At 35.9% G+C, this 18,694-nt stretch overlaps 1 protein-coding gene across 2 annotated transcripts in view; it reads right to left on the minus strand.

Annotated features, from left to right (window-relative positions):
• Positions 1-18,694, minus strand: part of SHOC2 (SHOC2 leucine rich repeat scaffold protein) — a 91,785-nt gene that overhangs the window by 48,677 nt on the left and 24,414 nt on the right. The window lies entirely within an intron of this gene.

The raw sequence follows: 18,694 nt of genomic DNA on the forward strand, positions 1-18,694 counted from the left end.
TGATAAGGCAGGCCCCTATCTTCAAGGACTTTATAATCTAACAGGAAGAGGTACGGTAAGCATACAAGTTACTATAAGTTTGTAAGAACTGAAAAATGGGAGAAATCATAATAGCAGCTAATGTTTGACTGCTTTCTATGAACAAGCACTACTGTAAAAAATGTACAGATATTAATTTAATACATGTAACAGCCCTATGAGATAAACTGTTGTCCCTAATTTTTAAAGAGGGACACCAATGCACAGAAACAATTTTAAGTAGCTGGCCTTGTGATCTTGGAAAAGCAACAGAGTTGAGATTCCAATGTATATATCCACAGCCTGTGTTCCTAACCACTACACTAAAACTGCTCTATGTGCAACTAATTGCCAGACAGCTTTAGGTAACAGAAAGGATTTCAAAGGCTATGACAGAATCAAGAGCAATCTCACAAAAGAACAAAATGGCAAAGTGAAATATGTATGGAGCACAGCAAATAGTTTAGGGAAAAGGACGTTAAGAATCTGTACTTTAATAAGCATTCTAGGTGATTCCAATGCAGGTAGATCTAGGGACCACCTTGAGAAACAGTAACAAAGGTCAATCTCCAATGATGTCTATAAACTAGAAACTGAATGGTGATAAGGATTCTTAACAGTTCTAAAAAGTAGAAAAAGTTCACTGGTAAAATGACCAAAAGGAACTACAAAGGCTGAAAAGATGAGTAAAATGGCTGTGAAGGAGTCTGTCCTCCCTAAGTATTCTGAAATTTATTAATTTTATAAGTAACTGATCTTTATGTGATGGTAGGGCTTAAAGATTAAAGACAAAATGATTAAAATCCTACCTGATTAGCTTAAGAAGTTAAAAAAAAGTTAAAATTTTATGAGACTACCAAAAGTATTTGGTAGTCTAAGTGCACAGGATCGTGCTAAGAATTTCTATACAGAGGATATGAACCCTACCCTATACAAGGTTACAGTTTAATTAGACAGCCAAAACACTCACATATAACAACTAAACATAAGATAGTATAGTAAACCCTCAGACAATGACATATGCTATTGCTCTTTTGAGAAAACTGACATCAGTGAAAAGGGCTCAGAAAGGTTGTGTACAGAAGTACAAGCAAGTAAAGACAAGGTGGCAACGCAGTCCAGGTAGATACAGTGAAATGGTAACTTAGGCCAAGAATACGGAATGATCTTAGTTTGCCATAGGAAAGTGAAAAGGTGGAACTTTGCTGAAGCAAAGTCTCGGGTGGAGACTAGGAGCTGGGTAGAAGACTAATATCTGTAAATTCCAGATAGAAGACTCCTAGAATACTAGGAGCTGGGTAGAAGACTAATGATCTGTAAATTCCAGACTAGAGTTTGAACTTTATCAGCCTATAAGGTTCTACAGTTAAATAAACATGGTATTTTTTGCTAGCGCATCAGAAAAGTTATTATCTCTCCACTACTCACCACCCCTTCAAAAAGAGAAAATAACTATTTTGAGCTACAATGGAGAAAGACTAAGAAAACCTTCAGAGGTACTGATTGAGAAAGCAATGCTGATAAGCCAAAATGAAAGCACATTAAAATGATACAACAGTGAATAATGGGAAATATACACAGATGATGGAAATACAGACATTTCTTATCAATTTGTATGTAAGAAATGTCATTATGCCAAGTTTCTGAAATCAAATTTCTATTTAGCAAGATATGTATGTACTGAATTTAAAGTGAGATGCAGATGGTATAAAAAAGATGTTACATATTAAAGAACCAATCTAGCCTCACACGAAATATACTAGCAAAACTTTAATGCTTCTGCTTAATAATTAGATTTAAAAGGATTTTTATGAGTTAAAACTGCTTAATAATTAGATTTAAAAGGATTTTTATGAGTTAAAAATAACACTTTTCTAAACACACAATTGGCATTTTTAAGATGGAATCCTTGATCTCCTATTGTTTCCCAAACTTCTGTAATACAAAAAATAAAATAAACCTGTGATATTTGTTTTAAAAAAATAAATTCCCAAACTCTATCCTAAACCACTGAACTGGAATATTTAGGAAGAGGAATCTAGGAAACATCTGTTTTAATAAGAAATGTCTCAGCAAATGCTTATCAACTTTGGAAGTACAGGATATAACCAAATCTGAACACTGGTATATTTACTATTGTATTTCTTTTTTTTTTTTTTTTTTAAGAATAATATTTAAGAAATACAATAGTAGGCACCCCTCAATTTTCATTTTTAGAATAATATTTAAGAAATACAATAGTAGGCGCCCCTCAATTTTCATTTTTAGAATAATATTTAAGAAATACAATAGTAGGCACCCCTCAATTTTCATTTTTAGAATAATATTTAAGAAATACAATAGTAGGGGCGCCTGGGTGGCACAGCGGTTAAGCGTCTGCCTTCGGCTCAGGGCATGATCCCAGCGTTATGGGATCGAGCCCCACATCAGGCTCTTCTGCTATGAGCCTGCTTCTTCCTCTCCCACTCTCCCTGCTTGTGTTCCCTCTCTCGCTGGCTGTCTCTATCTCTGTCAAATAAATAAATAAAATCTTTAAAAAAAATAAAAATAAAAATGAAAATTGAGGGGGTGGCTAGCTGGCTCAGTCAGTACGGCATGTCACCCTGAATCTCGGGGTTGTGAGTTCAAGCCCCACAATGGGTGTAGAGATTACTTAAAAAAATAAAATGAAAATCAAAGAACTACATAAATATTTGTATGTTACATACATGATACTACTATAAAAATTAAAAATGGTTCCATAAAAAAATAAAAATTGAGGATGAAAGAGTGGGTCAGGAAAGAAATTGTACTAATGACAAAACAAGTTACTAATAATTTCAAGTTTCCATTGAAGTTTGAAAAGAGACTTCCCATAATATATAAATAACAAAATATAGTTGAAGTTCATACTAGAGATACTTGAGCTCTTTGATTTCCCTGCAATAGTGATGGATTTGAGCTGACCCCACATATTCATCCTATAACTCTTATTCTTAATGAGATTTATTGATATACAGCTCAGGCACTGTTCAAAAAAATATAACTAGTTACAGAGAACAGAATTTGGACTTTGACATCACCATACTGAAATGAATTAACTAACTAACCAGGCTTGACTATTAACTAAAAAATTTTCACATCCAGTAAAAATATATGTTGTCTAACACAACTAACAAATGACTTGACAGTCCCAAATTAAATTCTGGATCTAACTCAGATCTGAATCAGGTGACACCACTAAACTTTTTTGGACAAGAAAAAAAGTATTGGGAGTAATCTTTCATATTTATTGGAAATAAACTATTCGATTTTTAAAAAATCCCTTTAGAACGTTGCAAGAGAAGGTTACATTAGCACAAAATTTGACTCTTGTACCCACTTATGTAACAGAAAGGCAGTACCCATTCTAAAAATGCTTAAAATCTAGTGAAAAAGCATAAAATTGCACCAATTACTAAGCTGAGCCTAGCAATGGTGTTTTTTTTTGTTTTTTTTTGTTTTTTTTTTTTAATTTATTCGACAGAGATAGAGACAGCCAGTGAGAGAGGGAACACAAGCAGGGGGAGTGGGAGAGGAAGAAGCAGGCTCACAGTGGAGGAGCCTGATGTGGGGCTCGATCCCATAACGCCGAGATCACGCCCTGAGCCGAAGGCAGATGCTTAACCGCAGTGCCACCCAGGCGCCCCTAGCAATGGTGTTTTTATACTGGGATCTTCATCACTCCAGAATATTCCTCTATTCCCTACCACCTAATAACTACCATACACAGAGCACTTGACATGAACTTTTTATCTTATTTCAAATTCTCAAAACCACATCAAGGAAGATATTAAAAGTGTCTCCACTTGGTTTGAGTCCATTTTTATCATTTGTCCAAAAATGATACCAAATATTACCAATGCTCTCTGTTGGCAGAGGTCTTAGTTGATAAAATTTTTCTCAGGTACTTAGTTATGTTCTAAATTATGAAAATTCTTAACTTCAAATTCCTAAGTAGAAGAATTCCTCTATTTCCAATTTATAGAGAAGAAAATTGAAGCACTAAAGTCAGATACCTGGTAAGTAAGGAAAAATTCAAAACCAGGTCTGACTCTAAGCCCATATATGTTTTTTCCACTATACCATGGTGTATTTCAAAGATAGCTATCTAAATCATAATTGTATGAGGACGCTGATTACAATACTTTAGGCCTCAATACCTTCTAAGCCAGGGGTCAGAAACTTTTCCTGTAAAGGGCCACATATTAAATGCTTTAGGCTTTGAGGGCCAGATGTTCTGTTACCAGTGCTCAATTCCAACACTTTAGCATGAAAACAGCTGTAGACACTTGTAAATGACTACGTGAGGCTGTGTTTCAATAAAAGTTTAACAGAAGAGGCCACATACTGAAGTGTGGCGACAGTTTTCCAGGTCACTGTTTCATATTTCAAATCACTCCTTGCAGGAACTGTATCTTGTATGCAAACTGGATGTAAAAAGTAAAAAAAAATTCCTTGTTCTTATAATACACTTAACATTACTTTTAGCTATTTCTAAAATAGCTACAATTTCCTAAAATCTATGGGAAGGAGGACTGGAGGGAAGATGAAAGTGAGAAAGCACTAGCCTAATAAAATCTATTCTTGGTACAGACTACAATGATGACTACATATAATAATTATTTTTTAAAAACACATCAATAGGACACACATACTAAATATATTCCTTAGTCTTACCTTAAATGTGGATGTGAAAGGTTTACAATATTAGGTGCTGAATTATAACGAACAAGACTTCTGGTTCCAAACAAGATGGAATAAGCCATTTCACCCTGTTCCTCCCATTAATTATAACCTAAAACCTTGCACAAAATACATAAAGCAACTAGCAGAAGATTCTGAAAAGTAGAGAAAAGAAGGTACAGTGGCTAGGGACTCTGGCTGAAGGATAACCTGCTGGTGAGTTCTCTGTTTTGGTTTTGTTTTTTGTTTTTGTTTTTTTTTTTGTTCTTGTTTCCCACATAACCTGGCCTGGCCGTAGAGAAGCCCATAATACCTACAAAAAAAAAGGTCCAAGAAAAGTTCTCTCTCTAGTCAAAGGACTATGAAGAGAATGAAAAGAAGCTACAGGATGGGAGAAAATGTATCCAGAATAATATAAAGAAGTCCTTTAAATAGTAAGAAAACAATCAATCCAATTAGAAAAGAGGTGAAAGAGACTTGTAGAGACACCCCACTAAATACACATATGTACCAAGATGTTCAGCATCATTAGTCATTAGGGAAATGCAAATATAACTACACATCTATTAGAAGAGCTAAAGTAAAAAATATGGATGATACCAAGTACCGGTGAAAATGTGGAGAAACTGGATAAATCACTCATTGCTTATGAAAATGTAAACTGGTACACCACTCTGGAAAACAATCTGGCAGTTTCTCATAAACATACACTTTAACATACAACCCAGAAACTGTACCCCATAGGTGTTTATCCTAGAGAAATGAAAACTTACGTTGACATAAAAACATGTATACAAACATTCATAGCAGCTTTATTTGTAATGCCCCAAAAGTGAAAACCACCCAAATGTCTTTTACTGGATGAACTGATAAACTGTGGTACATCCATACAACAGAACACTGTTCACCAATAAAAAAGGAAAAGGAACAAACTATCCTTGCACACAAAACCTGGGATGGATCTCAAGGGCCTTATGTTGAGTGAAAAAGTATCAAAAAGTTGGCATGTGTGATTCTGTATGATTCTGTTCATACAGTATTTTTAAGTGACAAAATTAAACTTATGGAGAGCAAATCAGTGGCTGCTATGGCTTAGGGCTGGATGAGAGTATGACTATAAAGAGGTAGCATATGTGAGCTTCTTTGAACTGATGAAACAGCTGTGTACTTTGTGTAGTGGTTATAAGAATCTGTACAAGTTTTTGGGATGCCTGGGTAGCTCAGTCAGTTGGGCACCCCACTCTTAGTTTCAGCTCAGGTCATAATCTCAGGGTCCTGGGATCAAGCCCCACATCCATCAGGCTTTGCACTCAGCAGGGAACCTGTTTGGGATTCTCATTCTCCCTCTCCCTCTGCTCCTCTGCCTCCTGCTCTAAAATAAATAAATAAATCTTAAAAAAAAAAAAAGAAGAAGAATCTGTACAAGTTTTCAAATTTCATAGGACTAGCAACATCCCCCCCCTCCAAAAGAAGACTGCATGGAAAAACTGGTAAAATCTCAGACCGTAGTTTATTTAATAGTATTGTATCAATGTCAATTTCCTGATTTTGATAATTGTACTATAGTTATGTAAGATGTTATTATTGGTGGAAAATAAGTAAAAAGTACAAGAGAACTCCCTGTACTATTTTTATAAATTCCATCAGTCTAAAATTATTTCAAAAGAAAAATGTAAACAAAAAAATACAATGGTCAATACAAATCTACCATATGTAAATTATAAAAAAGCACACTGAGTTTTTTCAATAAAGAAGTTTAAAAACCACATTTTGGAAAAAAAAACATTTTGAAAACAACAATTTTTAAAAAATAAATGAGTAACAATTCATATTGGCTGGGAAAAGATTTTTCTCATTCTTGTTCAATATCAGATAAAAAATATACCCACTCACAGATACCATTCAATTTGAGAAGGTACATATTTCATAAACATTCCCAGGAAAGAAAAGATTCTTTAAATACAAATACATTTAAGTACACTTCAGTTAATATAATTATCATTCATAAAATAATGGTGGGTAAATCAGGAACACCCTAAGCATACATTTGCCTGTCTTCTAGACAAAGTCAAAAGATAACTAGAATTAGTTCAAAAGCTTAGCCATTATACATCAAAATACTCAGTAACTCTAGTTTTACTTGTCATCGTATCTAACATAAACTGACCTTTTAGTTAAAAAAAAAAAAGAAAGAAAAAGAGAAATTACATCAAATGGAATGAGGAAAAATATCTGCAATGTTATCAGACATGCTACCATAAGTCTGAGGTATAACCTCCCAATATCCAGTAAGTAGTAGTGTGCTAATGTCACACTACTGCTCTTAGAATTTGAGGGCTAAATTAAAAGGACAGTTCCAATAGTTTCTTTGTTGGAAATAAAGAATTTCATTACTTTGTAATTCATCTGATAAGATTTAAACATAAGTGACACAACTGACATGTATTACAGAATCAAAGGTGAACATTACTGTAGAAAAATAAAAGGTAAAAAAAAATTAAAAAGGAAAAAAGAAAACAAAAAAGAGAAAGAAAAGGTAAATGAGTTGTAAGTATATTAGGCCTAAGATGCAGGGAGCCAGAGACTATTCTGAAGCACAGCTCTGGCAATATGGTAAAGAAGCAATGCACAGAAACTTTACTTATTCAGGCATTTTTATAAATGATATACGTAAAGAAGATGAATACTAGTAAGGCATACATAAACAGTTCCTAAATGGTAGTCCAAAGACGACTTCAAGCAAAAGAAATACTACAACTACCTCATATAAGCATTTAACAAAATATTTATTGAACTCCTCTGTGTGCCAGGCATCATGCTAAGTGCTGAATAAATAAAACAGACATGGTTTCTGTCCTCAAAGTGCTTACAGTCAGGTAAAGAAAAGAAACAACAACAACAACAAAAAAAAGCATTCCGTAAAGAGAAAATAAGATGTAAAGGCTGAAATAATGCAAGAACATTATGAGACAGACAAACTAAATGGAGGCCAGTGTCTCACTGATACGAGATCAGACTGTAGTTAAGAACAAGATCATGCAGGATTTTGTAGTCATAATGAGCACAGATTTTCTTCTACACCATTCAATGGTTTAAGAGAGTAACATGATCTATGTTTTTAATCTCTCTCATGGTATTGTACAGAGAATGGATTTCAAGGTAAAGAGTAAAAGCAGGAAACCAATTAGACTATTACAGTAACTAGGTGGGACTTGATCTTACACTAAAATATTACACAACAGATAAGGTGGGTACATTCAAGAAATATTTAGTAGGAAAATTTCCATGTGGACAGAGGTTGAAGAAGAGAATCCTGGAACTAAGAGGTTTGAGATAAAAACAAATGTGGAAATCATCAGTATATTGATAACTCCTAAGACCATGATCAGCACGAACAGTACAAAGGGGGGGGGGCAGTGAGTTCAGGGCTAGACTCAGGACATCTGTAACAAAGACCTTGATCCTAGGAAACCACAAAATTTATAGATAAGGTATAAAAGGTTTCTTCCTGGGGAATGAAGCATTAGAGATTATGGACTCTGAGAAACAAACTGAGGGCTTCGGGGGGAGGTGGGGATGGGATAGGCTGGTGATGGGTAGTAAGGAGGGCATGTATTGCATGGTGCACTGGGTGTTATATGCAACTAATGAATCATCGAACTTTACATCAAAAACCAGGGATGTACTGTATGGTGACTAACATAATATAATAAAAAATATTATTAAAAAAAAAAAAGGTTTTTTCCTGGGGACAAAGGATGGGCTACAGTGGTAGGAAGCAATATCAAAGAATATGGTATCCAGACTATACCAAGTATTAACAAGGATGTGGAAAAATTGGAATCCTAACTCACACTACAGGGACTGTAAAAGTTTTCCCAATTTTGAAAACTGTTTGGTACTCTATTAACAAGAATAAACTCTCACCATGTCAAAGTAGACCTATGAAATTATAACTATTTATATTCTTTCAATGTACTGTGTACAAATTAAACTTCAATACCTGCCATATAAGTATTATTCATATGATCCAATATATCTAATATTATTTACCTCAGTGTTATGCTAATACAGTTTACCTGTATAGCCACTATGATAAAAAATATTTGTTTTGTTTTAGATTAAAAGCTACATAGCACATAAATAAAAATTACAAGATAAACAATGGACATACTTTCTTGGTAAGAGAAATTATCAATGATATTCATGTCATCAATACTGAAACTAGAAAAGCCTGTGAGATCCTCTAGTACTAACCCATCATCCTTCCAATCACCCATTCACCAAGCACCTATGGGTCAGGTACTATACTATATCTGGGGCCAGAAAAGCCAATCAAACAAAAAATCTTTGCATTCAGTGATGTTACAAAGAGAGGGAAACAGACAAGTTAACAAAACTTTGGGAAAGGTAATACGAAAGCACAGAGATGAAGGAGGGGCGGGGAGAAGAGTACTGTGATGAGGCTACAACTGAATCCTCAAAGTTGAATAGGGGTTCACAAATTCATTCTTCAGGGATGGGCAGATAGTGTGTGCACAGGAAATGGCATGAGAAAATTATCCAGACCCAGGAACCATAAGCAGTTTTTGTACTTTGCAGTTTAAGCTGCAAAATAAGGCTGGAAATCCAGACTGCCTAATATTGAAAGCCTGAATATTCAAATTTAGTAATTTGGACTTTATTCTGTAGCACCACAATTTCAAACCCTAATATTCCAGAAGGACACTTTCAGGGGCTGCTAAGAGTAAATACAAAGAGCCACTAAAGGATTCCTGAAGAAGAGGGCATATCACAGAACTATTTTTGAAAACTTACCTGATACTGTTCCAAATGATTTTAAAAGATCAGGGGTTCAAAAGGAAGACAGGAAAACTAGTTAGAGGGCTACTACAAAAATCTAATGACTGATTCTCGAATGCTCTCAAATCAGCGCTAGATATGTTCTAGAAGAATCATGTGGGGAGCTTAGAAATCCTAAACCCAAGAATGCTACCAAAATAAATATCTGGGTTAGGAAACAGCAATCTGTATGTTCAGAGTTTTCCAGGTGATTCCAATGCAGGACCAAATTTGGAAACCATGCAATTAAGCCATGAGAAACGTAATAATGGTAAATTCAACCATGTTTTTCTTTTTTAAAAATTTATTTATTTGAGAAAAACAGAGGGAGCAAGCCTGCAGGGCAGGAGGGGCAGAATGGGAGGGAGAGGGAGCAAAGAAGCAGACTCCCCACTGAGGGTGGAGCCCGAGGCGCCAGGCTTGATCCCACGACCCATGAGATCAGGACCTGAGCCAAAATCAAGAGTCAGATGCTTAACCAACTATGCCACCGAGGTACCCCTCAACCACTTTTAGTAAGATTATTTTAGAATTTCTGGTTCATTTTAGGTTGTCTCAATGTTTAGGTAAGTGCTGCTGGCATTTAATGGGTAGGGGATGGAAATATGAAGAACCATCCCCACATGCTGAACAACCTTTAAATGCCCATCAGATATATAACTAGTTGAAATATCTATTTATAATTTTGAGTGTTTAGAACCTAACACCATTTTTTAAAGTAACCTTTATGCCCAATGTGGGGCTCAAACTCAAGATCAAGAGTTGCATGCTCTACCAAGTGAGCCAGCAAGGTACCCCTAGAACTTAGCTCCATTTTACATATGAAGTCCAATTATTTTTACACTTTTCAGGAAATATAAACAACATCCACATTCTAGAAGGAAAGCTACTTTGTTTAGCTTAGTACTTCAAGAATTATTATTTTTTTTATTCATTACCCTGACAATCACGGACACCGATACAGACCTTGGCATTTGAGTCACCAACATAACACACCTATATAAGTTTGCATTTGCAACTGTTACAATGATATATGTACAAGTCTTTGGTCTTCTTTATTTTCTTGTATTGTGCCTGGGCATTTTCATATTGACAAACAAAATGTATATCTTATTTTTCCTTTCAATTAACCAGTGTATTATATTGTTTCAGTGTAAACCATTGTTTCAGAATAGTAAAAGGGGTTTTACAAAATAATGTTATATAAATGGGATATTAGATCTGAGGCACTTAACCATTGGTTTATAAATTACAAACAGATGTTAACAGTAATGAATGAGAATAATTCAAGAGACATTTTAGAAACAGAATCAAAGTAGTCGGAGGTGAATGGGATTAAGGAGAAGTAAGAGATCCAGAGTAAGGTCAAACTGCTGGCTTAAACAACCAAATAGGTATAACATGGATTATTCAAGTTAGAGAACCAGAAAGGGAAAAAACTGTAAAATTTTGAACAAGCTTCTATTGAGGTTCCAGTGAAAACATCCAGGCATCTAGTCTACACTTGAAAACAGGATTTGGAGAGGCACCTGAGTGGCTCAGGTCATGATCTCAGGGTCCTGGGATCGAGTCTTGTAGGGCTCCATGCTCAGCAGGGAGTCTGCCTGTCCCTCTCCCTCTGCTCCCTCCCCCCCAGTTGTACCCTTGCTTTCTCTCAAATAAATAAAACTGAGGAGGAAGATGAGGAGGTAGGGGAAGGGGGAGGGAAAGGAGGGGGAGGAGGAGAAGGAGAAAACAAAGAAAAAGAAAATAGGATTTGGAATAAAGCAGAAAGGTCCAGGCTAGAAATAAGCTTATGGCCTTGGTATCAATAGCTATAATGGCACCTGAAGGTTTGAAATGAGAAAATCCAGAGAGAGCATATAAAATGGTACCTTGGGGAAGATAAACATTTAAGAATAGGTGGATGAAAAAAAAAAAAAAGAATAGGTAGATAAAGAAGTGCCCAGTGAATACCTTCTTAATCTCTGAACAAAATTCTAAGCTCACCTGAAAAGGTTACCCAGATGTCTAATTTTGCAGGTCAACTAAAACTTTTTCTTTCAATTAAAAAAACAGGCTACGATTACATCTGACTTTCTCACAGAAGGAAGCTACTTATAAGATATTTTACCGACAACATGTATACATTAAAAAGAATGCATTGTTATTAAAAGATTTTTCTAGAGCCAATTTTTTTTTCATAAACATGAAAGACATAATAATGGTAATATAAGGCAATAAAAGCAGATAATCTAAACCTCACAGATCAAGGGAAATTTAAGTTTTAAAAAATTTTATACAAGATTAAAAATAATTTTTCAAACAGGTAAGAAAATTTTCAAACTATAAGAAATCTTAGAGGTAATTTCTTATGTCTTAATTTCAACATTATTTTTTTAAAGATTTATTTATTTTAGAGAGCTAGCAAGCGTGCATGGGGAGAACAGAGGGAGAGGGAGAAAGAAACTCAAGCAGAACCCACACTGCGTGCAGAGCCCGATACAGGGGCTCAATCTCATGGCCCTGAGATCATGACCTTAGCTGAAAGCAAGATACAGACCAACTGCACCACCGGGGGCCTCTAATTTCAACATTCTTTAGGACAAGAAGCACTTTGTGAAGCACAAAGACATAAAACCACCAGAAGTGTCAAAGGCCACAAGGCAAAGAGGCACAACTGTAAGCAGTTATATCTGAAGGAACAGAGTGGTCTTAAAGAAATTGATTGTAAAGGGGCATCTGTGTGGCTCAGTCAGTTAAGGGGCTGCTTTTGGCTCAGGTCATGATCCCAGGGTCCAGGGATCAAGCCCCACATGGGGGGGGGGGTCCCTGCTCAGCGGGGAGCCTGCTTCTCCCCTGCCTGCCACTCCCCCTGCTTGTACTTGCTCTCTCCCCGCTCTGTGTCAAATAAATAAAATCTTTATTTAAAAAAAATGGATTGTAAAAAACCTGTCAGGCCCACAGAAGTCGCTTCATGCAATTAGGCACATATGGACTCAACAGTGGATGAGGCTCTTACGGGTAACTCTAAAAAACCCACAATTTAGTACTTACTAAGTTTCGTGCTACCTATATATTTAATAATTTGTTTCCACCATTTATAACTGTCATATCCTCCAATTATTATCTGGGGGTTTGGGGGCACATCTAAACATGGAGGCCTGTCAGTATAAGATGTCAAAGCCCAAGTGGAGATAGCATCAGAGAAGATAACAGAGTAAAAAACTCCAAAAATTCACTCCTCCACAAAAGCAATAGAAAACTGGCAAAACCGGTTGGAATAAATTTTATCAGAACTCTCAAAATTAACCAAAAGCTTGCACCCAGGGTGCATTTAGGAAGGAAGGAAGGAAGGAAGGAAAGAAGGACTGAATCTCAGTAAGAACAAGCTTTGTGATATTTTAACTTGTCCTAGTCCCATTCCCTGCTTTCCAGATGGATGGTAGCCTTGAAAAATTATGGCCCAAATTCCCAGTACAGAGGGAGCAAAACAAAGCTGGAGCTCACTGAAAGCTTCACTGCCCCCAAATTATTACTATTAGACCTGTCTGGTTGCTCCCAGAAAGAGTCCACTTGCAATGGTATCCACTTGACCTGACTCAGTGCTTGTCCCTTGCAAAATAAATTTTCCCCAGGAAAAAGTTTGTTGAAAACAATTATAGGCAAGTGTTTTATACTCACAGCTGCTTGAGGTGGGGGCCAATATTTGGGCCAAACAAGAGACTAATCAAAAGCTTTTCAAAACAAAACAAAACAAAACAACTAGGAATGAGATACCATAGGGGCTTTGAAAAGTTCCAATACATCCTGGGGAATCTAGAAGCTCATGTACATGCTCAAGGCAGTACCCATGGCCGAAGTTGTGTATACGGTCAGGAAAAACCGGAGAATGCTATTATTTTTAACCATGGGGCCCTGCACAAGCAGGAAGTAAGGGTTAAGGCAGAGTTGTCAGATGCCTGGTTGAGGGCTTGAAGATACATCCCAACAACAGAATTCTTTGGCAAAGGCTAGGAGATTTATTAGTTCCATGCATGTAAAGAAATTTCTGTCCAATCATTAGCTAACCACTAAGCTAAACAAGTAGAGACTTCAGCGGCCACACACAACAGAATTAGTTCAGAAAAATCACTAAATCAACAACCACCCCAACAAGCAGCAACAACAACAGACCCTGGGGAAAGGGCAAAATCTCCATAGTTGCCCTGTTTCGTTATTTAAAACGTTGTTCCTTAAACAATTTTGTTATTTAAAATGTCCATATTATTGGGCGCCTGGGTAGCTCAGTTGGTTAAGTGACTGACTTTGGCTCAGGTCATGATCCTGGAGTCCCAGAAGCAAGTCCTACGTCAGGCCCCTGCTCAGTGGGGAGTCTGCTTCTCCCTCTGACCCTCCCCCCTCTCATGCTCTCACTCTCTTTCTCTCATTCTCTCTCAAATAAAATCTTTAAAAAATTTTTAAAAAGTAAAATGTCCATATAATTAAATGTCCATTTATTATTTAAAATGCCCATGGGGCACCTGGGTGGCTCGGTTGGTTAAGCGTCTGCCTTCGGCTCAGGTCATGATCCCAGGGTCCTGGGATCTAGCCCCACATTGGGCTCCCTGCTCAGTGGGAAGCCTGCTTTTCCCTCTCCCTCTGCCTGCCGCTCCCCCTGCTTGTGCTGTCAATATAAATAAATAAAATCTTGAAAAATAAAATGTCCAAATGTAAGTTTTTAACAAAATGTCTCATCAAATACAGACCATGAATAAAGACATAAAAATTATTTAGGGATGGGGCACCTGGATGGCTCAATCAGTTCAGTGTCCATCTCTTGATTTCGGTTCAGGTGATGATCTCAGGGTCCTGGATTGAGACCCACGTCAGGCTCTGTACTCAGTGCAGTCTGCTCGGGATTCTCTCTCTCACTCTGCCCCTCCCCCCTGCTCATGTTATCTCTAAAATAAATAAACAAAATCTTAACAAAAAAAATTATTCAGGGGAAAAAATCAAATAAATAGTCTGATGTTGAAAATACAATATCTGGGGGCACCTGGGTGGTTTAGTTGGTTAAGCATCTGCCTTCTGCTCAGGTGATGATCCCAGGCTCCTGGGATTGGGCTCCCTGCTCAGCGGGGAGTCTGCTTCTCCTTCTACTCCTCCCCCTGCCTGTGCATGTGCTCTCTCTCTCTCTCTCAAATAAATAAAATCTTAAAAAAAAAAAAAAAAAGATAAAAAAAGAAAGTACAATAACTGAAATGAAAAAGTCACCATAATGGTTCAACAAGTATAAGCATGCAGAAAAAACAGTGAACTTCAAGACAGGTCAATTGAGATTATCCAGCCTGAGGAACAGAAACAGAAAAAAATAAAGAAAAATTAACAAGGCACCAGAAATCTGTGGAAAACCATCAAGTGAACCAACATATATATAATGTGAGATCCAGAAGAGACAAGTGACAGATATATCAGAAGAAATAATGGCCAAAAATTTCCTTTCCAATTTTGAAGAAATGCATTAATCTACAAGCTGAACAAACTCCGAATAGGATAAATTAAAAGAAATCTACACATAGGCATCATTACCAAACTGTTAAATGACAAAGATGACAAAGAAAATCTTGAGTAGCAAGAGAACTAGTGACTCATCATGTGTAAGAGATAAAAGGTTAACAGATTTCTCATCAGAAAATATAGAGGCCAGAAGGCAGTGGGAGGACATATTCAAAGTTCTGAAAGAAATAAAAAAGAACTGCCAACCAAGAATTCTGTATCCAGCATTATTCTTCCGTGAAGGTGAAATTAAAACTTTCCCAGATAATCAAAACTGAAAGAATTTGTTGCTGACCTGCCCTATAAGAAATACTAAAGTAATTCCTTCAGGCTGAAAGGAAAAAAACACTAGATAGTAATTCAAATACAAATGGAGAAATAAAGATCACCAGTAAAATTAACTACAAAAATAAAAATAAAGAACAGTATAAATGTACTTGTAGCTTTTTTTCTCCTATTCAATGTAAATGAAAATTCCATAAAGTGATGTATGGAAGGCTTGAATCACTATATTGTATATCTGAAACTAATAACTACACTGTATGTTAACTGGAACTTAAGTAGAAACTAAATGTAGCTCTACTCCTCAACCCACCCCCCCAAAAAAGAAAGAAAACTGCTTAAAGCAATAATTACACATCTCTGTTGATAGGCATACAATGTATAAAGATGTAACATGTGTGACAACAAACACCAAATTGGGGGGGGGGCAGTGGAGCTACATAGGCACAAAGTTTTCATACACTACTGAAATTAACTTGATATTAATCAGAACTAGATTCTTATGATTTAAGGTATTAATTGTAGGGCAACCACTAAAAAAATCACAAAGAAAATGTACTCTAGAAAATATCTATTTAACACAAAAGAAGACAGTAATGAAGGAACAGAAAAACAAAAAAGATAGGACACGTAGAAAACAAATAGAAAAGTGGTAGATGTAAATTTTACCTTACCAATAATTACATTAAATGTAAATGGGTTAAACCCACAACAGGCAAAAGTTGGCAGAAGAGATTGAAAAAAAAAAGTGATCCGACTAAACGCTGTCAACAAGAGACACATTATAGATTAAAAAACAAAAACAGAATAAAAGGACAGAAAAAGCTATACAATGCCAATAATAACCAAAAGAGAGCTGAAGTGGCTACACTATTATCAGTAAAAACAGACTTTAAGACAAAAAGTATTACTAGAGACAAAGAATATTTTATAACAATAGTTGGGTAAACCCATCAAAAGATAACAATTACATACATATATATATACTTAACAGAGCACCAAAATACATTAAAAACTGACAGAATTGAAGTGAAAAATAGATGATTCAACAATAATAGTGACTTCAATACTTATTCAATAATAGAACAACCAGACAGGAGATAAGCAAGGAAATAGACTTGAACACCACTAGAAGCCAACTAGGCCTAAGAAAAATTTATCAACACTCCACTCCAACAACAGCAGAATATACATACTCTTCTCAAGTGAACATGAAACATTCTCCAGAAGAAACCATATGGTAGAACATAAAACTTTACGTATCAATAAATAAGCATACTGTCCAAGCACAATGGGATAAAATAAAAAATCAACAGAAGGAAATTTGAAACATTAACAAATATGTAGAATTTAAAAACCACACACTCCTAAATACTCTATGGGTCAGAGAAGAAACCACAAGGGAAATTAGAAGCCCAAGCAGATGAAAAGAGTGTCACAAGACAGGGGGTCCAATTCCCTGGCAAAGTAAGTCAGAGCCTGGGGAGGCAAGGAGGGTGTTACTACAGGGAAGTGACCTAGCATCGACTTTCAAAACCTGAGCAGGGTAAGAATGTGTAGCCCTTTAGACTGGGTATTTGGCAGAGATTTTTCTGGAAAATGAAGCAAGTGAGCCTGTCACTTCACAGAAAACTGAGTATACTTGTGCCCAATGATAAAATTAGGCCTTAAAACAAAAATTAGAGCTTTGAAAATATGTGTCCTCTAACATGGACTTCAAAAGCTACTCAATATTTAAACACTTCTCTTTTAAAAAGTGACCTTATTGACAAATGTGGATTTTTAAATACTGTATAATAAAATGTGTCAACATTTAGAAAATTGGCATAACTCAGGAAACCACTACTGTCCAGTTGATTATTTAAAAATCACACTTGGGTAAAAGATCCATTCAAAGTACAAAACAAATCAATGAATTTTATTTTAACAGAATGAAAAGTTCATTAGATGGTACTAGAAAAATAGGATATCCACAGGAAAAAAAAAAAACAGAAGGAAAAGTGAAAACGGAAAAAAGAACCTCAACCTAAATCTCACACTGTATAAAAAATTGATTCAATTAATTAAAAAATTGATTAAAGGGGCACCTGGGTGGCTCAGTTGGTTAAGCGTGCAACTCAATTTCAGCTCAGGTCATGATCTCAGGACCGTGAGATCGAGCCCCACGTCAGGCTCCATGCTCAGTGGGGAGTCTGCTTGAAATTCTCTCTCTCCCTTCCTTCTGCCCCTCCCCCTGCTCTTTCTCTCTAAAATAAATAAAATTTTTAAAAAATTAATTAAATTATTTAATCCAAAATCATGAATAGTAAAATATAAGCCTATTAAACTTTGAGAGGTAAACAAATGAGAAAGTCTTTGGGATCTAGAGTAAGATGAAGATTTCATAAGCGTAACACCAAAAGCACAATACATAAAAGAAAAGAAAAATACTCATAAATTCCAATTCATTAAAATCTAAAAATTTCACAGTAAAAGACCTTGTTAGGAGGACTGAAAGACAAGATATGGGAGAAAATATTTGCAAACCACATAGTCAATATTTGTTGACTTATATCTAAACACATAAAGAACACTCAAAACTCAATCTTAAGAAAACAAACAACCCAATTAGAAAATGGGCAAAGATACACGCAAACCTTTCACCAAAGAGGAAATACAGATGGCAAAATGGCAAAATTAAGACGTCTGACATCACTGGTCATTACGGAAATGCAAACTAAAACCAATAAATTATCACTACACACCTATCAGAGCACCAGTGGTAATATCAAATGCTAACAAGGATGCAGAGAAACCTGATATCTCCTCATCGCTGGTAGGAAGGTAAAACAGAGGTGGGTATGGCCACTCTGAAAAAAAGTTTAGTGGTTACTTACAAAATTAACCGTTTACTTATATATATTACCCAGCAATTTCACTCTCGCATTTACCCCGGAAAAGTGAAAATTTATGTTTACAAAAAAAACCTGTACACCAAATGTCCATAATATTTACAAGGAATCAACCCTTGATTGATGTCTTTCAGAGAGTGAATGGTTAAACAAACTCTGGTACAGTCAACACAATGTAACACTGCTCAGCAACAAAAAGGAATGAACTATTGATATATTCAACAACCTGGATGCATCTCAAGGGTATTTTGGTTAGCGAAAAAGTCAATCTCAAAAGGTTACATACTTTGTAATTCCATTTATGCAACATTTTTGAAATGATGAAAACTATACAGATGGGCAACAGAACAGTAACTGTCATGTTAGGACAAGGTGGAGAGGTAAAGTTCCTTTGTGATAATGAAACCATTCTGTATCTGGACTGTGGTTATATGAATCTG

This window comes from Ursus maritimus, unplaced genomic scaffold (genome assembly GCF_017311325.1).
Source record: "Ursus maritimus isolate PB19 unplaced genomic scaffold, ASM1731132v1 scaffold_7, whole genome shotgun sequence".
Lineage (NCBI taxonomy): Eukaryota > Metazoa > Chordata > Mammalia > Carnivora > Ursidae > Ursus > Ursus maritimus.